This window comes from Mustela lutreola, chromosome 4 (assembly GCF_030435805.1).
Source record: "Mustela lutreola isolate mMusLut2 chromosome 4, mMusLut2.pri, whole genome shotgun sequence".
Lineage (NCBI taxonomy): Eukaryota > Metazoa > Chordata > Mammalia > Carnivora > Mustelidae > Mustela > Mustela lutreola.
The window spans coordinates 173,582,803-173,606,632 of NC_081293.1; the positions used below are offsets into that span (position 1 = coordinate 173,582,803).

The 23,830-nt window shown below is 39.5% G+C and overlaps 1 protein-coding gene across 1 annotated transcript in view; it reads right to left on the bottom strand.

The window, feature by feature from the left end:
• Positions 1–20,644, bottom strand: part of FAM3C (FAM3 metabolism regulating signaling molecule C) — a 189,728-nt gene extending 169,084 nt beyond the window's left edge. Inside the window, exon 1 of the mRNA XM_059171689.1 lies at positions 20,574–20,644. The gene's annotated coding sequence lies outside the window, so the exon portion shown is untranslated. The remainder of the gene's footprint in view (positions 1–20,573) is intronic.
• Between the last annotated feature and the right edge of the window lie 3,186 nt (positions 20,645–23,830).

Genomic DNA, 23,830 nt, shown 5'->3' on the forward strand with positions numbered 1-23,830 from the left:
GACAAAGAGAAAAAAATGGAAGTGGTGAGAGATGAATGGGGAAGTCTCCTTGGACTGGTTATAAAGTAGCGAGGACTTGTAGGCCATGCTCCTGCAGAGTTAAGACATGGGAAGTTACTCTATAACATGAAGGGAAGTCACTGAACCCACCTCCCTAAAACATGAGATACTCGAGATTCATTTATCCATCCTAAAGGGTGGAAGTGGAGAAGAACAAGCATGGACTTTGGACTCAGCCATTTGGGATTTGATTTTGCCTCCTGAACTTAACCGAGAATACCAAGACAAGTTGTGTCATACCTTGGTATCCTCATCTGTGGAATGAAGGCAATCAGATACAGCCTATATATAAGATTAGATGAGATAATACATGGAAACGTTGTGTTTCTGTGCTGGCATGTATTAGGTACTCATTAGATTGTTCCATTCTTATTTTCCAAGTTAGGTTGTAGAGGGAAAGATCATCTGCTTTCCCAAAAAAGAAATTCAGTCACATTAGTGGGTTTGTCAAGGATACTATTTCTTAGAAATGAGGACAACTTTTTGTGTATTTATCATTTCCCTTATATAGAGTTGTTCACAGAATTGGGGGGTTGAGATTTCTTCCATCAGTTTTAGCCACCAATCAAATACCAAGTAACAAGTATAAGAACTTAGTTTAGAGAGGAAAATCTGGATTTAGTGAAGCCAATGTCCCTTGAAGATCTTTCCCCAAGATGACACGACAGTCCCTCAGTGCATCCATCCTCTCCAGGGCTTTCTGCCCATTTTTCTTTGTTTTTCCTCTTCCTCATTCAGCTCCCACTGTTGCCTGCCTCCTGACCATGAAGCTCCATTGTTAATACACCCTCCTCTAGTCTCATCCTCCTTCCCTACGATAAGATCCCCTAACTCCTGCTTGTCTGCGTTTGCTTTTGGCTCTGCCCATTGCAAGCTGCATGACATGGTAAAATGTGGAAGACAATAATACTACCTATATGTAGTATAGTGTATATGGATACCTATATATAGGTATATGTAGGTTTATATATAGGTATCCATATACACATATATTCCTTATAGAATACCTTGTACTGTAAAATTCAGGGCTGCTATATTGATTCACTAAATTAAGATATTATCAAGCACTTATAAAAGTAACTGATAATAGTAAACAACTATATATTAGTTATGATTTTTCTTATTTTGTATAAAAATAAAAATAGCTGTGAATCAAACCTGTATCGAATGAGATATTATATCTAAAAGCACTTAATCTTGGGATGCCTGGGTGGCCCAGTTGGTTAAGTGTCTGCTTTCAGCTCATACCATGATCCTGAGATCAAGTCCTGCATCTGGCTCCCTGCTCGGCAGGGATTCTGCTTCTTCCGCTGCCCCTCTGCCCTCCACTCCTCCTACTTGTGCTCTCTTTCTCTCTGACAAATAAATAAATAAAATATTAGAAAAATAAATAAAATCCCTTAATCTTAAATATTACACCAAGTAGCCCTCAATGATAGTTATTAATATCTGTGTCCTAGCTGCAGGAAAATTGTTTCAATTTCTCAAATGAGGGATGCTCTCTTACCTCCAGTTTCTGCATACTCTGTTTCCTGTGTCTGGAGCACTGTTCCACTGTGGGTAATTCCTACTCATTCTTGAAAATTTCCCTTATACATGGCTTCTCTGGGAAGCCATTTTGTCAACAGCACAGAAGGCCTAGAAGCCCTTGCTATGTCTCCCCATCCCACTCTAACACCCTGGACTTCTCCATTCATGATATAATAACATGTCCCCCCAACCCCTGGTTTTGCTTTCCATGGTCTCAGTTACCCACAGTAAACTGCAGTCTAGAAGCAAATGATCTTCCTCCTGACTTATCACCAGAAGATCAATATCAGCCTAACACTACATCACAGAGCCTACATGGTTCACCTCCCCTCATTTCATCATAAAAGCATTTTATCATCTCACATCATCACAAGAAGCAGCATGAGTCTAGTAATATATTGAGATAGTTTGAGAGACCACATTCATATAACTTTTATTATAGTATGTTATTATTTTTGTTCTATTTTACCATTACTTATTATTGTTCATCTCTTATCATGCCTTACCTTAGTATTATTAACTAATAATTTAATTTATAAATTAGACTTTATCCTAGGTGTGCGTGTATAGGAAAAAACAGTATATATAGGGTTCAGCACTATCTGTGGCTTCAGGCATCTGCGGGGGTTCTTGGAACGTATCCCTGTGGATAAGGGTAGGAACTGTATTTATTACCCTTCACAGTACGGCCCTAATGCTGGTTCTATTGTCTTTCTTCCCTACTGGTCAGTAGGCTCTGTGAGAGAAGATACCTAGTTCCTGATATATGCATTCGATAAATAATAAAAAAAATAATAAAGTTGTTTTGAAAAAAATAAGGAGTAGCCATAAAGATAAGATAAAAACCAAGACAGAGTAATTCTGTGAAATTCAACAGACAAACGTGTTTCAACAAGGGATAATGAAACAGTGTCAGATGTGGTAGAGAGGTCAGGGAAGCGGAAGGACTGAAAGGTGTCTACGGAGGTCGGCCATCAGGAAATTGGCGGTGACCCGAGAGAGTGTAATTTAATGATGGGGTGAGGCGGGGAGCAGATTGCAGAGGGAGGAGGAATGAAGGAGAGGTGAGAAATTGGAGCAGCAAGGGTGGACTCCTTTTTCCAAAAAGCTTGGCTGTGAAGCACAAGAGAAATCAGGGAGACTAGAGCACCTGGAGACGGAGACTAGACGCATGTGAGACCGTAACTCTGGGGGCTGCGCCAGGGCGTGTATGTGTGTGACCACGGGTGTGTGGGGCACAAGGTGCGTGCGTGTGCTTATCTCTCTGTGTATGTATGTGGCCGTGTGTAAATGCACACCTGTGTGTCTCTCTGCGGGTGTCGTGTATGCGTGTGTTTGTGAGAGGGTAGGGCGTGTAAGGTGGAAGCGACTCGAACGTGCTTCCGAGTTGAGGAGAGTCAGTGGGAAAGAAGTTACCAGAAAACCTGTGAACCCCCAGGCTACGACTGGAGGAGCAGCTCAGAGGGCTGAGGTTTCTGTGATTTTTGCCTGTGAAGAGTGGAATTAAGGTAGCTCCTTTTTACCGTGTTTTGTTATTACCCACACACTTTGACTGTATATATTATTCCCCGAATTCCTGTCCTTATGTCCCCCTCCTGTCACCCTTTTCCAGCTGATACAGATCTGGGAAACTCCAGTTCCATTTCCCGTCAGTGGAAATACTTGAGTGTTCTAAAGACCATGAATCATGGTCTCTGTTTTTACTTATAAAACACTTCCTGGGCTCTCATGTAGCCAGAGCCTGTGAGCAAAGTAACAAGTGATGCATTTATTCACTGGGAATATTAGCAACTCCAGCTATGCTATACATAGATTCAGAACTGTTCAATTAAAAATGTACGAGGTGGGGCGCCTGGGTGGCTCAGTCAGTTGACTCTTGATTTCCAACTCTTGATTTCCGCTCAGGTCAGGATCTCAAGGTCGTGAGATTAAGCCCCCTGTTGGGCTCCTTGCTGGGCACAGAGCCTTCTTAAGATTCTCTGTCCCTCTCCCTCTGCCCTTCTCTCTTAAAAAAAAAAAAAAAAAAAAAAAGTAGGAAATAATAACATTGAAGTCTCTGCTTCTGATTTTGAAAATTTTGACATTTGTTCATTTAAAAGGACATTGGCAGGATTCAGCAGGGGATATTGAATTTATATTACAGAGAATACTGAGAACAAGTAAATGAGTCAGCCGCTGTTTGCAATTTGTCACTGACTAAATTTCTGGATGAGACTTACTGAAAAAAATGTATATTTTCTTAGAATATTGGAAAAGAGGGAAAACTTTGGAGCAATGATTTTTAGAAAAAAGTGTTTTTGCTTTAAAAAATGTAATCACACTCAGAAAAGGGAAAGGTTTTTATCTTTTGCTTTCATTACAAATCGTTTTTTCAATAGTGCTATTAGAAATATTCTGGCCATAATTTTAAAAAAATACTTGAAATTGAAAGAAAATATTTTTACTGAGTATTCTTTAAAACTTCATTTCGATTAGGGAAGAACACAGATATGTCAAATATTCAGAAGGTACAAACTGAAATCGAGGAAAAAGTAAGCTTTCTGATTTCTCCTCACTGAGTTCCCACCCTAGAGGCAACCACTGTTACTAGTTTCTTGCGTTCCTCTGGAGATATTCTTTGCCTTTATATTTGTACATGTTTATATGTTCCCCTCCATTAGCAGCAGGTTGCATATGTGGTCATCTACTTTGCTTTTTTTCTGAACGGTCTTTGAACTAAGAAAGTACAGGAAAAAATCATATCAGAGCACTGGCCCGTAAGTTACTAGTGAGAGTTTCACCTCCCCTTCCTTCCCCAGGACCAATATGCACGGAGGCTTCTGTTTTGGACTGAGGCATGAGAGAAGAGAAGGAAGGAATTATTTTTTTATTTTATTTTATTTTATTTTATTTTATTTTTGCAGGGGGTAGTATCTGTGGCTGGTGCAGAGCTAAGAATTAGAGTTATTTTATACCCTAAGACTGAGTTATATGCCCAAGGTCAGAAAAATGGAGGATTTATGGGAAGTAGGAGATGATCAAAAGTTAACTTCTGGGAAGAAGAGCCATTTCGAGTCCTGAGGACCAAAAGTAGCACACAATTGGAGAGGTGACCATTTCCCCCCAACTTCCCTTTAAAAACTAGCAATAATCTGATGCTCCTCAAATCTGCAGGCAGAGAAGGTGGAAAATTATAAGCCAGAGTAGCAAAGGAAGGAAAAAGCAGACACCATGTAGTTACAGACTGGTTTGTGGGCATGTGTGTGGCATCCTTTTGGGGGAACTCCCCAGAATAACTTGGGGACACTTGGAGATGTGCTAATTACTAGTCATCAAACCAGTTGGAACTCTTACCATCATATTTTGGGGGTAAAAATAGACTGCAACTTGATTTTACACTCCCAATCTGGTGAGGTTTAGAAGACTTGGATTATATGTAAAACTGGAAAATACTAATTATACAATATATGCAGTACCTTGTCACAGAATGGTGGGATAGAAATCTTGATTGCAAAACAACAGATACCTATTTCAAGTTAAAGTACTGAACCAGGACTGAAAAGGAAGAGACTGAGAACTAGTAGATAAATTTTACACTCCTCACTCTTATCAGGAATATAGAAACAGGGAGAAAGAGTTTGAAATACAACTTCCTTCTTAATGAAGTTCGTATTTTAATTCCAGTATCGTGAACACAGAGTGTTGTATTAGTTTCAGGTGTGCAATATAGTGATTCGACACTTCCTACAACAGCCAGGAAGAGTCTGACATGTGTTCCCCAAGGCTGAAGGACACAGGGGACTGGCATCTAACTCTCTGAGAGGTCTCCCGCATGATAGGTTGGCTGAGTTGCTGCAACAAACAAGAGGAAGAAATGGTGTATCAGGGCCACCAGCACTCCTGGAGTTCACTGGGGTTAACAACAGGTGCATATTTCTTATGGCTGTGCCGTGTGGGCTATGGGTAAGAAAGCTGGAGCCTGGAGGCACCCCACATTCTTTCCGGAAGGGTGGCAAAGAGAAGGTGTGTGTGTGTGTGGGGGGGGGGGGTATTGGCAGATTGCTAGGGGCTAAGAAAAGCGTAAGAAACCTGGCAGCACAGAAAAACCCAGGTCCAGAGAATTTCAGGTGACTGCTTCCAAGCAATTGGGTGGGTTTTCGAAACAAGCCACAAACAAGTTCCCCAAGAGTCAGCTTTAAGCAGCAACCACACCTAGTAGTGCTATTACTATAGACCTAGTCCGAGATCCCTCCTCTCTCCCCTTCTCTCCGGCAACATCCACTGCACCCTTGGAAAGCGAGGGGAGTGTGTTTGTGGCAGGGAACATTGACCTGTAGACACGAGGGAAAACACATAAGAAATCCCTGACTTCTGCATTTTCTCTTCCTATCCCATTTTCCTCTTCCTTTCTTCCGATTTCCTCTTCCTATAAGGAAGAGCTTCTTCAATTTTCACTTCCCTTTAATGAGTTTCTTCCTTGTAAAGGCATTAACACTTTCTTGTCACAGCTTTGCTATCATTTCTTTCCTTCTTTTATTCTCTCGGGTTTTCTTTTATTAACTTGGGCACTACCCTGAGAGCCGTTAGTTAGCTTCTCAGAGTGATTTGTTCACTCCCTGCAGTGACAGCTGTCATCACTTCGGCATTTTTGTCCCCTTTCTTAAGAGGGAACAGCCCAAGGACATTGCCGTCCAGCCCCCACTGTGGGCACTCAAGAGCTAGGGTCGCTGCACACTGATGGCCAGAGACAGATCAACGCCTCCCAATTCATTTGAGTGAATCGGCTACTTGTTGACAATGAAATATCCTTAGTCATGTCTAACAGTAATCACTGTGGGTCCTTCCCATGATTTTAATCAGGCCATCAGTTTGACAGATTTAAGGCTTCAGCTTATACACCCTTGCAGAGTTATAAACACTAGGCCACTGACCTTGGAAGCGGGGAACTGAGCTTCCACTTCGGTCTCCACCGCAGTTTACATCTATGCAGGCCTGAGATGACGGCCTCTGAAAGAGGAGGACAGTGACGCCCCCCTCCGTTAGACAAGATGATTAGCATGGCGTGTTTAGCAAAATGCTAGAGATAATGAAGCATTCACCAAGTATTAGCTATTACTATGTTTGTAAATCTGACTCATTTGAATCCCAAATTCATCCATCTCTTGGATTCCCAGGCTATTAGTTACTTCTTCTTTCTCTCTTCTCTTCTCTTCTTTCTATCTTCTTCCTTTCTTCCTTTCTTTCCCTTCCTCTTTTTTTTCTTTCCTCTTTGGTCAATGGCATTTTGATTTACACATATTTTTCTTTCTAGGACAGGGAATTCTTCTTAATGATTGGTACAGGAAGTTTAAATGGCTTGTAAATAATAATCCAGAAAACTGTGTTCCTGTTGCACATAGGATTGAGTTCCCTTCCAACCTACCTTACGGCTAAAGCTATAAGATAGGAAAGGACATGGTTGAGTTATAGAATATTGGATCCTTCAGACTTCTACTTCTCTTGGTTGATGTCTCCCATTTTGTCCTCCTTTCTCATTGGTTCACTTCTGAGCACATGGAGAGACTTAAAAAAATACTGCTTGACCTGACAGCTGCTTTCGACTTTGATTTCTAAGTCTTCGTTGACAGTGGACTCCTTAGTCTCTCCCCTTCTCAAAGCCATGTAGCACTAGAATTTTTTTGACTCCTGAGAAGACCACATTTCTCTTCATTCTAGGTAGAATCAGGTTCCCAATTTGCATATTACTGATATTTTTTGCTCCCCAGTAACTGGTGGAGGAAGAAAAAACAGTATTTGGAAGAAGAATTAAGGTGTTCTGGGAGAACCTTCACTGTGGGTGTGGTGGATGGAAAGAAAGTAGACCATGTACCTCAAGAAGATACAAGAACAGACACCTTCCCAGAGATGTGAGCTATATGATCATCAGCCTTTCTGAATATTAACTGGTTCTATAACCCTATTGTCAGTTATTTTACTTCCTAGTGTTAAAGTGGAATTTCTTATAAAGCACAAATTAGGATTTGTAAACCCTTTGAAATAGTAATAACTTTACTTTTTAAATAAGATATATCTCAAGACAAGGGGGTTAGGTTGTCTGCTTGATGAGTGGATGCAAATATTTTATCACTTTGATGGGCAGCTGTCAGAAAAATTGTAGGCAGATGGAGAAATCATTACAATGCTTTTTGGTTTTTGGTTTTGTTGGGCTTTAAAAATTTTTTTTCATCAGTCCAAGGCTCTGTGTCTTTTCTTTCTTAGCCCATAGTATAAAATTAATCCTACTTTGGAGGGGTGCCTGGGTGGCTCAGTTGGTTATCTGCCTTTGGCTCAGGTCATGATCTCAGAATCTTGGAATCGAGCCCCAGTTCGGGGAGTCTGCTTCTCCTTCTCCTTCTGTCCTTGCCCCCTACTCATGTTTTCTCTTTCTCTCTCTCACAAACAAAACCTCTAAAAAAATTTAAAAAAAAATAAATTCTACTTTGGAGGGAAAAAATCATAAATTTAACAAATATAGATTAATGATGATAAAAGTTAAAAAAGCTCCCATACTTAATATTTTATTCAAATAGTTTTGGGTTTATCGACTTGCAGTTTTTTGTTACTATTTCTCATCCGCCACACTTTGCAGCAAGAAAACTCATTAATATGCAATGTTCCTGTCCCTTCAATTGCTTCCTCCTACTGTCTAAAATATACTCAGTTCAAAATCTGTTTAGTCAAGCAGACATGAGGAAGAAAGAATTTCTATGGTGTTTTTAAAAGCCCATTTGTGGCAAAATGTTTTTTTTTGTTGTTGTTGTTCATGCCCCTAAAAGGAGAGTCTAGAGAAAATATTCCCTGTGCCATGAGAGTCTCTCAGGGGAATGAGGCAGGTGAGCAGGAGGTGGCCTCAGAGCAGCTCCTCACAGACTACCCCCCTCACAGGAGGGTCACAAGACATTCCCCCCAGACTCAGGTAAGCTGAGGCTCAAACTTTGCCCTACAAAGACACACTAAAGTCTTCAGGGTGTCACCATGGAGCCTTTCTCTTGAAACCTTCTTAGTAAACAAGCTATTTAGAAACCTCTTTTAGTATGACAGGATACATAAGTTAAGTAAATTTTAATGAAGCTGGGCCTTAAGTCCTCCTACTAGTGCTTTCTATGTTGTTTATAACTATGGTAACTGGTAACAAAATATTATTTTTGCCTCCATCCTGACTCCAGTGTCATGAACAGCTCAGTACCTGGAATTCTCCTATTCCCTATTCGAGTTTTCTCATTAGCTATCGTTGGAATTTTAAAATCAATGCTTTTTTTTTTTTTTAAGATTTTATTTATTTATTTGACAGAGAGAGAGAGAGCACAAGTAGGCAGAGCAGCAGGCTCAGGGAGAGGGAGCAGTAGGCTCTCCGCTGAGACATGGGGCTCGATTCCAGGACCCTGGGATCATGACCTGAGTGGAAAGAAGATGCTTAGTGGACCCCAAGCCACCCAGACATCCCTAAAATCTATGCTTTTTATTAAGAATTTTAACCAAGACCAAGTTCACATAATTTTAAGTTTACAATACGTATTTCTACACATGCTACACCAGGTCAAATGTCAATATTCAAATGAAAAGTGAAGAGTTAACAGCACTGTAAATACACGCAAAACCAAGTTCCAAGGCTCAGAGTTTTCAGAACCAACCCGTCTTTCTGTCCTTTATAAATTGTTTCTTCCAAACCTTGATACTGTAAGACAACTAACCTATAGACTAGTTTACCTTTGAAGATACTACTCCTATCCTTTAGTCATAGGATCACCCGATTAAGTAAGAACGTGTATTGCTTAACTGGCCAGAGCTGTTCATGTAGGGCAATTTGTATCCATATTTTTTGGCTGTTGTTATTCCCATTTTTAAAATTAAACCTTTTAATGTTATCGACATTTAGAAACATATACATAATTTGTAAAGTCCAAAAAGCATATTAAAAATAAGCAGTGCCTGGCTACCTCTTCCCCCTACTCTGATTTTGCTTACCAATGAAGGAAACCCAAGACCAAATCTTGACAACAGAAGGAATGGCTGCTTATTTAATCACAGTGTTAAGGGTGCTGAAATAGATAAGTGTCCTCTGGTCTCTTTCCTCTAAATAGGTCATCAGTGAAATTACCAGACTAAAAATATCTCCCCCTCCCCACTTTTTTTTTTTTTTTTGTAGTTTCTCATGGAAATTCTAAAATCTCTTTCTACATTTTTTGCAGTATTTTATTACCTGTAGAAGGAAAGGGCAACTTTACAAAATAGTAATTGTTAACACGTTGTATTTGTAAAATCCACGATGGGTAGAGTCAGCAGGGGATGGCTGACTACACTTTGAAATGGCCATGAGAATTGAGGAACTTCTAATTCTTTGTAGTTGTGAAAAATTTCCTGGCGCACAGGGATAACTCTGTATTCAGTCATCAGTGCCCATACCACCCACTGAGAAGCCCTGCTCCGGGACAGACACCCCGTAAGTTGGTTTTGAATAATGGTGGACTTCAGAGAATGGGTGGAACGTATGATTTGAAGGGCTGTGAATCAGAACTTCAGGAAACCACAGTGAATTATCTGGCAATTAAATGTATCCCATTGATAGAGCCTGAATCCAGATCAGCCTCAGGCCTTTGCTTTTGGATTGGCCAACTAGTCCCTGGAAGCCCAAACAGTTTTGTTCTAGGGCCATGGTTCCCACCTACTGCCTTCTTCTGTAATCCCCTCTCAATGGGAGGCGGTATCAGAAATGCCACTTCCGCTACCACGCATTAGAAAGCAATAGAGTTCACGATGTTTACCCTGTGTCTTCTGAAACCAAGCGTCTCCCATTCTAAGACATTCACACAAGATTCAAAACAGTGGCCTTGGAGCAGAATTTCAAGAGAGGCCTCTACAAAGCCAGCCAACTCCATGGTTTCCAGTAAAAGGAACTCCTGCTCCAGGCTTTTGAAACCTGGTTCAAGTAAAATACCATTCTCATACCAGAGTTTGAATCACATTTCCTGTGTCCACACAGCTTCTATAGTCTTGCCAGAGAGAGCATTTACTCCTCTACTTCCTGATTAAAAAAAAAAAAAAAAAAAAAATCTGGCTGGCCTATTTTTAATATGCTAATTATCTCCATCTGTAAGTGCTTCCTAGCCTCTTTGGCTTTTCTTGGCCCAACCTCAAATCCCAACATCTCTTCCAAGGGGAAAAAAATGGGTACCCGCCTTACGGCCAGAAGCCAAGGTGCATAAAGAGAGAGTTGAACTCTTCAAAAACTAAACATAAATATGGTGCAAATTGGCAATCAGAGTTTTAACACTACAACTTTTTAAAGATAATAAACTTTCCATGAACTTACTTTTTCTCACTTGGTTCCTATGAAGAGCAGTTCCCCAAGATACTGAAATCATGGCAACTCTTTCATAAACTTCCCCAGATATATAAGCCCATTTAAGTGAAGCGGTGGATGCCATGATGTTAAGTCTCCAGGCTTTCTGTGGACCATGACTGTTTTGCTCTTGAGCCGTTATGTTTCACTCTAAAAATTTACGTGGCCTACCACATGAAACCTCGCACTGTGATGAGGAAAATAATAATATCTTTGAAAGATGAAGCATGCCTTCAAAATAATGTGTTATCTTTGGCCTCTGAGAATTTTTTTTTCCTTTCTCCAAATTTTTATTTAAATTCCAGTTATTAGCATACAGTGGAATATTAGTATCAAGTATAGAATTTAGTGGCTCATCAATTACATACAATACCCAGTATTCATCGCAAGGGCCCTCCATCATTTATTTGTTTTTAAAATTGAAAGAGGAGGGATTAAAGCAAGACTCCACCAATGTTAGCAGAAGTATCATGGCATACTTTCTGTTTTTTTTTTGTTTTTTTTTTTTTTTTTTTTTTTTTTTTTTAAAGATTTTATTTATTTATTTATTTGACAGAGAGAAATCACAAGTAGATGGAGAGGCAGGCAGAGAGAGAGAGAGAGAGGGAAGCAGGCTCCCTGCTGAGCAGAGAGCCCGATGCGGGACTCGATCCCAGGACCCTGAGATCATGACCTGAGCCGAAGGCAGCGGCTTAACCCACTGAGCCACCCAGGCGCCCCGGCATACTTTCTGTTTGGGTAGGAAATGGCTGGATTAAGGTCAAAATTCTATAATTTCCTGACAGATGAGTAAGGACAATCATTTCAGAAATGTATTTTTAACCACTTCATCAGAAGTGTGCTTTTGTTTTCCCCCATGTATTTTAGAAGTCAGAGAAGATTTGTGTGTGTGTGTGTTTTAACTGTTCGAAAATCTTCCAAAATCCACAAAACTCTTTTAAATTCTTCCATACCTTACCATTTTCACTCCCCACCAAAGGCTGGCTTGGGCACTTAGCCAGAACAAATTTCTGGGGGGCAGATGCTATTGGTTGGAAGAAAAAGTAAAACAAAATAGAAAACAGATCCCAAAGTGACAAAGACTCCCTTCTTGACCAAACTGTAGTCAGGCCCCCATGAGCCTGCTTCTTGACTAGGCCTCCTCCTTGGCCGGCCTTTAGTAAGAATCTTGCTGAATCAGTTTAGTGAGAATCTCTCCCCTTGATACTTGATTGAATCCCACATCCCTTTTCCTTAGGTATCCTTGGTGTCCTTGTAGCAACAACCCTGGTAAGCCAGTCTAATAAGAATTCCCCACCCTTGACGTCTGAGTAATTTCTGTCTCTTGCTAGCTGCCTTTGTTGTATTTAGAGTTGAACTCAACTTCTCTCCCTATTGTAACAGTCTTGCACAAAGCCTTCCTTACCATTTTTAACAAGTGTCAGAATAATTTTTCTTTAACAAGGAATACGAGTAGGAATTAAGACTGGAATAAACATCATGAATTGAAAGGTCCCCAAACTACAAATTCTCATCCAAATAAATAATCACTAAATAACCTCTGAAGTACAGTCACCTCCTTAAAATTACTGTTTTCTAATATTTATTGTTTAAATCATCAGTTCCCTATGATGTCTTCTTGTCTCTGCACATTCTACTGCCATCCCAAATATAATAGCCCTTGCTGGTATAACTTTCCCATACTTTTCACAATTAACCATTTTCACATCTGGTCTAAAAATATAACCAAAAACTTATATTCAGTTATATGTATGCAAAAAGATTTATGCATGATTACGAGAAAGAAAATCAGTAAGAAAAAAACCTTTTAAAGCAATAGGTAAAGATAAACAAGTTAAGGCATTTTTTTTTCTTTGAAGAGTTTCTTTTGGCAACTAGACTTATTGTGGTGATCATTTCACAATATATGAAGTTTTGAATCATTCTGTTGTATACCTGAAACTAATATAATGTATATGTCAATCATATAAATCAATACAATCATATAAATCCATAAAAAAAAAAACCTGTGTGTGTGTGTACACATACACAAACAAACAAGCGATACGAGTAGCTTATGACTTGGGCAAGTCATCAAGCCCCTCCAAGCTTCACTTAGTACTTCTCATTTTCCCACAAACCAGAGCCCTCGAGCAGTGCAAGACAAATAGGACTTTGATTGAGGCCTGGTATTTTACATGAATAATTTGAGCAAATTTGGCATCCTATTTACTTTCTGTTTTAAGTTTTGCTTTAACATAAAAATAAGGCTTTCACCACTTGACTATGGAGTAAATCTACCATGTTTATTTTATGTTTTAGAGAGATCTCTGGCACACCCCTACCTACCACAGTTTGAAAAGCTGGATGGGAGATACATGCTATTGAAGTGTAGAAAATGAAATGAAACAACGTACAACAGCTGCTCCCTTGTAAAAATGTTGTTCATTTGCAAGTTACATAAGAAATACATGAATACATACTTCCTGCAAAAGCCCCTGTTAGCTGCTTTTTACTCCACCACCCCTTCCCAGAGGTAACTGCTATAAACAATTCAGTATTACTCTAGACTTAAAAAATTAATTATTAAAGATTAATTATATATATACATAATTTACTTTCTCGTGGAAACAGTATTTCTGAAAGAACGGTCTACTGTAATACAGTGTCTTTCTAAAATCTAAACTGCCTTAACTTACTTTGGTTTTCAATCCACATTTATGACCAAAAATTCACATTCAGAAGTAATAGGCAGATGAGTTTCAGGAGTAAATGTTAACCCTGGCAGAACCTGTATGCTAATTTCTATATGTGCTGCGGTATCTAAATTTAAAAATATGAATGCCACCATATTTCTGGTTTTATTTGACACTGTAATGAGAAACTTAAATGGATCTTTTCAAAATGAGCTCTTAATTGCCTCTGTAACTTCCCCTCGCTCTTGGTAATAACAAATCCATTATTCTAAAGGCAGCAAAGATCATGGAGCTAGAATTGGAGTCCTGCTTTAAAACTGCTTGAAATTCTGTCCTGGGATTTTCTGTTTCCGTTTTTCCTTAGGGCTATATTTTAAAATATTTATTGGACTTAAAAATTGGCTACACTGCCTGCGAAATCTGGAACCCAGAGATACCAGCCACGAAAGAGGGAGGAAATGAGCAGCTGGACGAGAAGTAATACACATGAACTGGGGGCCTCTGTTGTGAAAATGGTGGTCTTGCCTGACCAGACTCAGATTCAGATTTACCCTGACCTTTTTATTTTTCCTTAAATTTAGCAAGACAAACATTTCCCTTAGCTATAACCTAAATCATATTGAGCAGGTCAATTTGACTTGAGGTCATAAAAGGCGGTGCAGCCATAATAGGTTTTTGCAAATGTACTGGATTATGTTTTTGTGACCATTGAGGGTTCTTGGACCAGGTAATTCACTGCATTTGTCATCAAGCCAAAGGAATTCTTTAGGGACTTTACAATGTTTAGGAGAATTTTGTTAAGGAGAAAAATATTTTTATTATAAAGTAATGCATGCTTATTGCATTAAATTTGGAAATACAGAGAGAGAAAGAGAGAGACAAAGAGTAAAAATCAGCTACCATTCTGCTATTTAGTGATAACTCTTCTTGGAAGATATTGATAACCTATCCAATGGCCATTTCTATTTTTTTCTCATCAAAAATAAACCAGACTAGAAATAACACTCTGTCCAGCCTCAAGGGATGACTATATTCGTCTGAAGTAAGCATGAGCAATACCATTATTATTTCTGTGTTTAAGCATGTGACTCATTTCTGACATAGGAGTTGCAGGGGAAGCATTCTGAGGGCTGTGGCAAGTTTTTGCTTCCTAAAAGATGGCATTTTAGGGGTAAGCCTCTTTTGTTAATGCCATTTTACTTCCTTTTTTGAATATAGTTTTGTGAGTATGTAAGGCTTGGAGCTACAGCAGCCATTTCGCAACAATGAGGCAACAACTAGAAGGCCAAAATTAACATGCCAAGAGCAACATAATCGAAGACTAGAAAGAACTTTGATCATTTAAGTTGAGCTGTTGAACAAATACATTACAGCTTACCTCTAGACTTTTTGTTAAATTAATAAATATTCTTCTGTTTTTAGTAGCTGTTAACTGAGTACTCTTGATTAACCCTAACTTATTCAAACTCATGTACCTACTATGAGCATTTTTGATGTATTTCCTTTCATATTGCCAAAGTAAAATAAAATGGAGACCAGGATTACAGATGCCACAAGGAAACAAACGCATTTAAGACACATACGCAAAATATAGTTTAGTGTATAAGTAAAACTTAATTATTTCATACACATGCTTCTGATAATCATAAATGAAACTAAAGTCATTTTCCTAAAATGGGTTAAGAGAATCACTTTTCACTAATCCCCTGACATCTGGTAACCTCTATTGTAATAACCAATAATTATGAGTGTTAAACAACTTCCTCCTTTTTCACTCTATTAGCCTAAAATATCCTGCCTCTGAACTTAATGCCATTTTGGGGTTTGAAGTCTTTCTGTTTGCAAAGAGTTTTTTTTTCCTGCTTAATAAAATATTCCTATCAAATAAAGCTCTCTGAATTTTCTTTTGCTAGTATATAAATACTTTTAAAATATGGAATCATATGAAGCACAGTTTGTGTATTCTGCTTTTCCCCCCGAACGGTATCCTAAGTCAATTAATATTCCTTAAAAACATAAATTTTTAAAATTTGGTCACGGGACACCTGGGTGGCTCAGTTGGTTAAGCAGCTGCCTTCGGCTCAGGTCATGATCCCAGCGTCCTGGGATGGAGTCCCACATCAGGCTCCTTGCTCAGCAGGGAGCCTGCTTCTCCCTCTGCCTCTGTCTGCCATTCTGTCTGCCTGTGCTCGCTCTCCCCCCCCCCTCTGATAAATAAATAAAATCTTTAAAAAAAATTTTGCTCACAATATTCCAACGTATTGGCATATACTTATGTTTAGCCATATCTTTATTGTTGGAAATCTTGGTTGTTCTTTTAAAATATACGTAATAGGGGCACCTGGGCCGTTCAGTGGGTTAAAGCCTCTGCTTTGGGCTCAGGTCATGATCCCAGGATCCTGGGATTGAGCCCTGCATCTCTGCTCAGCATGGAGCCTGCTTTCCCCTCACTCTCTGCCTACTGTGATCTCTCTTTCTGTGAAATAAATAAATAAAATCGTTTAAAAATACATATACATAATAAATATTCTGATCAAAAAATTCTTGCACCTATTTTTTTAAAATCAGACTCTAAATTTTTGCTCTACTATATACTCCTAGAAGTGAATGCTCTGCTCTTTGTTATGTAAGACCCTATCGTATTTATGATGTTTGAGAGGAAGAATCTAAGTAGTAGTTTGATCTGTCTTTTCTTTTACTGAAACACTACTTGTTCACACTGCCCTCTCAGAAGTGATGTTCATTGCCAATACCCACAGTGGCACAGCCCCCAAACCTGCATTAGTTCTCACGGGGAGTTCCCTTTTGTTTCTAGAGGACAAAGCAAGAGATAGAGATAAATGTGTCTCTGAGCCCTGAATGGTGTTTATCATGAGAGCAGGTGTTCAGAGTCCCATGTTGTGCTGCAGAAGCACTAAACAATCCCCAGTGACAGCAGCACCCGGCTGTTCTCTAGTACACCTACTTTTTTGTTTGTGTTTGTGTGATGCAGGACTGCCCAAAGTACAGGACCCAGGGAAATACACATGTAAAGATGCTTTCGAATAAAGCCCACTTGTTTCAAAAGAAAGAAAAATGACATTCTAACTTACAGTATTCAAGCAATATTTAATGTAAGGAATTTTGTCAGTAATAAAGAGTATGTGTGTACGGAGGCACATAGAGTTTCAATTCTTAGTTTGCTTTTTTACTTGTGATGACTGGTGTCTCCTGTATATGTTTACCCTTTTGAAATGATTATCAGGAATTCATAATGGGTTCTCTGGACAGAAATAGATGTATAATAATTTATGCACACATATGATTAAACATAAAAGAAAAAGCCATCGTGAATTCAAGCACCAGATGGATTCTACATGAAACCTCAGTCCAAAACTGATTGATCTGAGGATGATACAATTACCGAAGAGTGCAATGACAGATTACAATTTCCTTGCTAGAGCTTTGGTTTTCATAGGATTTGTTGTAGTCTTTGGTGCCATTTTGCAGTACACATGATCTCATTATCTGTTAAACTGATCAAAACATTAAGACTAGTGTTTTGTATTACTCCACATTTTTATGGAAGTAGAATAAATTTAAATAATATTATGGCTATATATGGCCTATGTTGACAGCATTTGTGGCTGGTTTGTAGAAAAATTCGTACTCAGTGCAAAATCAACTCCCTCCCTGTTAATATATTCCTGCTTGTGGATCTCATGGAAAGTTTGTCGTAGTCACTCAGAGCAGGGAAGATGAGTATAAATGAATGGACATGGGGATCTAGGACTCAGAGAACTTGATTTTTTTGTTCCGTTTCTGCCACCAATTATTTGGCCCGAGTCTCTTCGTCTGTCTCATAGACTGCTCTAGTAAAGTAGTTTTCTGGATGATGCCCCCATGTAACCTGAATAACCAGGTTGTAAGGGAAGGAATTTGCGGAGTATGCAATCAAGTTTAGTAATAAGGAAATAAAAGTAATAAAAAACTCCTGGGTAATGTGCTGAAGTGCTGGGAAATCAGTGAGAGTATCGCAGGGGAGGTCCATCATAATCTGCCATCGTTATCAGATGTTCCTGTCCGTAAGAGCAGGAAAAAAATTCAACCTTCCTCGACTCAGAAAGGTCACATCTATTACCTGTGGCAATGCTGCGAAGCATCCCCAATCTGGAATTTTTTGTCTATATGTGGAGCTGTCTTTGTATGTGCAAACCGGTTTGTTTCTTTTCATATCTTATTATAATTACCTCCACTGGGTGTAGGATGGATGTAGCATGAGATTGGAAGATAGATTAGAAAACTGGCAGAAAAATGTTCACCTACTGAAAATGATATAGGAAAATAAAATGGCAACCATAACCTCTGGCAGTTCAGCAATTATACACTTCATTTTGTTAGAGGAGAGAAAGGCAGTAAAAATGACTTAGGAGCACCCCCAGGAAAATCATTTAACAAGAAACAGTGTGGGTCCACTGACCAATACAGAAATGCAGAGATAATAAGATGAGATCCAGGCACTTTCCTTCTAGTCTGTTTGTTAGAGCCACAAAGGTAATCATGGCATCATGATAGCTGAAGAAGCTTCCTTGTTTTAGCACAGATACTCAACACCAATACTCTCAAACACCCACACACAGTTTCAAATGTCCGATAATAAGCATGAAAAATCACAGAGCCCTGTTGCATGCCAAGCGCTGGTCTAAGCACTCAGACCAGTCTTTTGATGGCTCCCTTATTCCCACTTCACAGATAAGGGCACTAAAGTTTAGGAAGACAAAATGATCTGCCTAGGAACAGAGCGCTAATGAGTTGTCAAATTGAGATTAAAAATCTAAATCTATTTGCCTCTAGATCTCTAGCACTTAGCATTTATAGGATACTGGTTCCAGATTTGTGTTCCAGAGAACCTGTATCTAAAATGCCATTTCCAGGGGCGCCTGGGTGGCTCAGTGGGTTAAGCCTCTGCCTTCGGCTCAGGTCATGATCCTAGGGTCCTGGGATCGAGTCCCATATTGGGCTCCCTGCTCAGCAGGGTTCCTGCTTCTCCTTCTCCCTCTACCCCTTCATCCAGCTTGTGCACTCTCTCTCTTTCTGACAAATAAAAATTTTTTAAAAAAAATTTAAAAAATAAATAAAATACAGAAATAAATATTTTTTAAAATGTCATTTCCACCACTTGCCATCCTCCTTAGCTTTATTTTCCTTCAGTGCATTTACCATTATTGCATGATTTATGTTATTAGATACCATATGTACTTTACATTATTATATATATTCCAATATACTGTTTACTATTATTAAATGCCTATTGATAATTCCCACCTCTTCTAGTCTGTGCCTCCATATTTTGTTCCCTGCTGACCTCCTGGGTTTTGAATGGCGCCTGGCACAGTGTAATGGCAAATACGCATCTGTCAGGATACATCTGCACATAGCAACTTCTTAATATGAGTGTCACTATAATCTGTTTTCTTTCATAATTGGGGATTTTTTTTCCTTTATCTGATAGTTGCATTAATTTTAGCTATTGCAGTTTTTTAACTTATTAACTTTACTTTTAATGTTAATAGAAGATCAGATAATTGACACCTAGAGAAAAATAAATGTCAGATAAAATATGTAAAATATATTTTAAAAAACAGAAGTTGAAAATTTTTGCCCTAAATGGAAGCTAATAGGCTGACATAGGGTCAAAACATTTCACAGAATGAGCCAGAAAATGAGTAATTGGGCTTTGACCAGAGACACAAAGGTCACTTTCCTGGAAAACGCTTGCAAAACTTTTATCAGAAAATTGCTTTATCATTTTGAAATTTGAAGTGCTATACCTTAGCTTCTACGTTCCACTTCAGAAACAACTATCTCATCTTGCCATTCAGCAAAGATATTTGCTTTACAGCTTTCATTTATGTTGCCTGAAATATTTTTTTTTTAATGCTTTATGCTGTGGCTTCTGCACTCTTCAAGGTGATGAAACCAAAAAGGAACCTTTTTGTGTTTTCAACAGTACTGGAATTAGCCTCAGGAAAATTTAATAATTCAGGTACAATATAAATGCAACAGTAATAATTTTTTTCATTTACTGCTGTCTGCCCTGGCCCTGAACTTTTAAACTAGTCTGACTCATGTACCCCCAAGTCCTGTGGGAAATAAAAGCCACTCTGTTTGCAGTAGATGCCCTGGACCCTGTCTCTCAGCCCCTCCGTTCTCTAGCCTACCGCCCCCACTGAGCGTCAGTCCTGCTGACCCATTTGCTTTTCAAAAAGCAAAGCTTTTTCTGGTTCCATGCTCAACTCTGGTTTTGAAGACCGAGTGACTTACAGGAATCTGGGCTTTGGGTGCTGTCTGCAGACTTGGCTCATATTCAAGGTCAAGTTCCTCCTATGTTTAGTACTCTGAATGCAATACAGCAGGCCTTGTTGGTGCAGCTCCCAAGACCCAGACTTCTCACAGTGTCCTAGCAGGGCCCATTTGGTTCCTCTCTGAGGAGTGTTAGGTAACCATTCAGTGGATAGGTTTGCATTTTTACCCCAGATACAGAGCTGTTTATCTGGAAAAGGCCAGGCAGTAGCTTTTTGATGTGAAAAAAGTTCAAGCCATAAAACACCCCAGCTGCTGCAAGAATGTAATATCTGTGCTCACACAGAGGTCTGTTTAGAGATAGAGAATGTGACTCATTTTCTAATCCTGTGAAGTGCGTAGGCCAGTATGCTGCATGGCCAAGCAGGGATATAAATTGGCTAAATTGAATTCATCAGAGCAGATACTTAATATTGCCAAGAGATGGCAGATGTGAGCATATCTCTTTAGTTCAAACCTTATTTACATAGTTCGGCTATGAGTTTGCTCTGCTCTAATTCAGGCATAAAAGTCAGCTCCATTAGCATTCATTCTCTGCACGCAACTCAAAGAGAATAAATGGTTAAGAAGAACAAATCCTGATGTCTGCCAAGGATCTGCCATCTTACCTTATGACACGTTTGAGCAAGGTGGGTCTTTTCTTGATTCCCGCTTGTATTGCAACCAAGGCTTGAGATGAATTCCCCAATATCACGCACCGTCTGTGAAGGAACAGATTTCCACAACTTACAAAACATGCTCCTCCAAAAGAAAGGACATGCAACAATCTATGTTTTATTGTCCCCAGAGAGAGCCTGGTTAGGTCAAAGCTCTGCGGGACCACCATGAGTGTGTGTTACGGGGAAGAAACACTGCCCTCTCTGGTCAGCTCTAGTGAAAGGGTGGGTATGAGAGCCATCTTGCTCTCAGTCCTCAAGCAAGAGGGTTTAGGTGCTGGTTGTTTACCTGTTCTCTGGGAAAGCCAGTGGCATGGTGCTGGAAGACCTTGCAGGGCGGTGTAGCTCCCCCTGCCGGGAGGAATAACCCCTACCGATCACAGAGAAAGCTGAGTTTGGAATCATTCCTTGCAGGAACAGCCCAAAGCCTGAGATAATTTATTGCCCAGGGAGCCCAAGAGCGTCTCAGTAATTGTCAGACAATCCTGAGTGTTGCGTCAGACCACGTGATTTGAAACATTAGCATTTCTGCTATTTTTAAATACAGCTTAAGAGCTGATTAGCAGAATGGCCAGACTTATAAGAGATCATACAACAGATGTAAATGGGGTTTTTTTGGGGGGGGTGGGGGGAGAGTAAAGGGGCAGTTCTGTATTGTCTATCGTTGTATACCATGTACAGAAGCTAGGACAGGGAAATCATCGTGTGAATTTGGTTTTGTGAATTTGGTTTGATGGTGAGAAAATAAATAATTAAAAAAATAATTTTGGTTTGAGCTACTCTTTAAAATAAACGTGGTTGGGGCTCCTGGGTGGCTCAGTCATTAAACATCTGCCTTCAGCTCACGTCATGATCCCACAGTCCTGAGATGGAGCCCCACGTCAGGCTCCCTGCTTCTGCCTCTCCCACGCCCCCTGCTTGTGTTCCCTCTCTCACTGTGCCTCTCTCTGTCAAATAAATAAAATCTTAAAAAAAATAAATGTGGGAAGATGATAACTGGATACAAATATTATTGCTATCGTGGATGGAGCAACTGTGTGGGTCACAAATGATGAAGTAGATGGAAGGGGCTATAGCACATATTTTGGGATATATTTGTTTTCCGACCAAACTGTGGCATGCTCCAATCACTTACCACCACGCACCACGAATATTGCTCAGAACTTTCGGACCACAGATAATGGCAAACTAACACAAACTAGCTTGACCAAAAGGAGAAATTTTTATCAGGTAGTCAAATTTAAGGCAGGACTTCTGAGAAAACCGGAATCCAGGACTGAAAGTCACATGGACCATCTCTCTCTCTCTCTCTCTCTCTCTTTCTTTCTCTCTCTCTCCTCTGTGGTTTACGTTCGTTTCCTCTGCAGCCTTCTCGACACATGAAGGCACGGCTGCCCACAGATTTAGAACTCGCATCATTCCAGATTTCCCCCTCACTCTAATTTTTAAAACATCAGCGAAGGAGTCTAACTGATGTAGCTCGAGTATTGTGCCCATGTGGCTCGCGCGACAAGGTCATCTAATGGTAGTGACAACTATGGTGTAAACACAGGTTAGGAGTAAGGCACAGGAGTGTGGGATAGAACAACGTGGGTGCTCCTAGCAGGAGAGGGGAGGGGGCTCCATGAAGAAACCCCTATGGACCCCTGTGTAAGATATTTATTGAAATTTACCTTTGAATTCAGACTCAAGGGTAATATCATTTAGTCTACCCAAGTTCATAAATGAAAGATTAGTCTGCACAGCGTAGAAAGCCGCTGCGGAGGGGGGTTCCCAATGCAGGCCTTCCTTCTCTAGAGAGGGCTTTTCCTCCTCTCCGTTTTAAGCAATATATCTTTAGGGGTTACATTTTTCTTTATGGTTTTGCTTCTCTAATTTTGTCATTCTGCTGGGTTGCCACTACTTTCATTGTATTTCCTGGGAATTCATCTAAATGTACATGAGTTCAATTTATGCTTTTCCCAAAAAATGTTTCAAAACAAACTTCAATCATAGTTTTACATGTAGACAGACTTCTTAGCAGTTCCTGAAGTTAGGCATGATCTTTCCACAATAGAATTAAATTGTAGATTAATTTATAGACCAAGTGTTTGGAATAATAAGCTTTAAAAAAATAACTTACACAAGTGTTTTTAAATATAATGTTGTGTTAATTAGTAAAATGGAACATGCAGCCCACGTTCAACACTGTCACATTCAATTATTTTAATGGTAAAAGGAATAGATGCTGCATAATTTTAAATGAGATACGCATTACAGAAAGATCATTGTAGACTGCTAAAATCAGTCTAGACAAGGCAATATTTGCACCAGTTACTAAAATTCTGGACAAAGCAATACCTATACCAGTTACTCAAATTCATGTGTTTTGGAGACTATGAACAGAGCTTAGTATCAGCAGTGTGTGGTATTATCTAGATACACATCACAGCTTTTCTAATAAACTCTAGACAACCTGCCTAAACTCTGAATGGGGAATTTATCTCATAAGATCCAAGAATAAGCTTGGTATTCGCAATGTGAAGGCTAAATTTATGAACACTTAACCTCAAAACAAAATGGATTCCATTAATTAAAACCACCCTAACCTATTGTTTCTAAAACAATGGACTCCTGGTCTCTGTCTTTATTTCTGTCTCTTCTTCCCTGCTCCCCGTGTCTCTTTCTTGAATTTTAGTGAATGTGCACTCTAATTCATTTAATGCATTTGATATATTTCACCTGGGAATTTGGTGAACACTTTGTGTAATATTCCATTGCACTTTCTTGTTTGCAATATGTGGCAGTTAGAAAAGGCAGATGCCATGACCACTGCTCCATGGTCCCTGCTGTCGGGAATTGGCTGTGTGAATGTGTGGGCAAGGCTTCCTTTATCAGAACTGGGACAGGCAGCTGGGCATTTGTCTATTAGCCCATCTGCCAACCCCTAGCAAAATCACACAAGTATTTCTGAGGCTAATGCTGAGGCCAATACTAAGATAATGAGCTCAGATAATGAGGCACCACTGCCTCTCAGATATCTTGGTTTTACAAAAATGTTGTGATGAGAAAGTACTATTTTGGCCTCATGGAAATACTGCTTATAAAATTTAACACAGAGACAATTTCCCTCAAAGAAAATATGGTCTTAAGCTGGAATTTTCTCATAGAAAGATACAATCTCTAATTTGGAAAAGAAGATTAATGGTTATTTGGTTCAATTCCTCTGA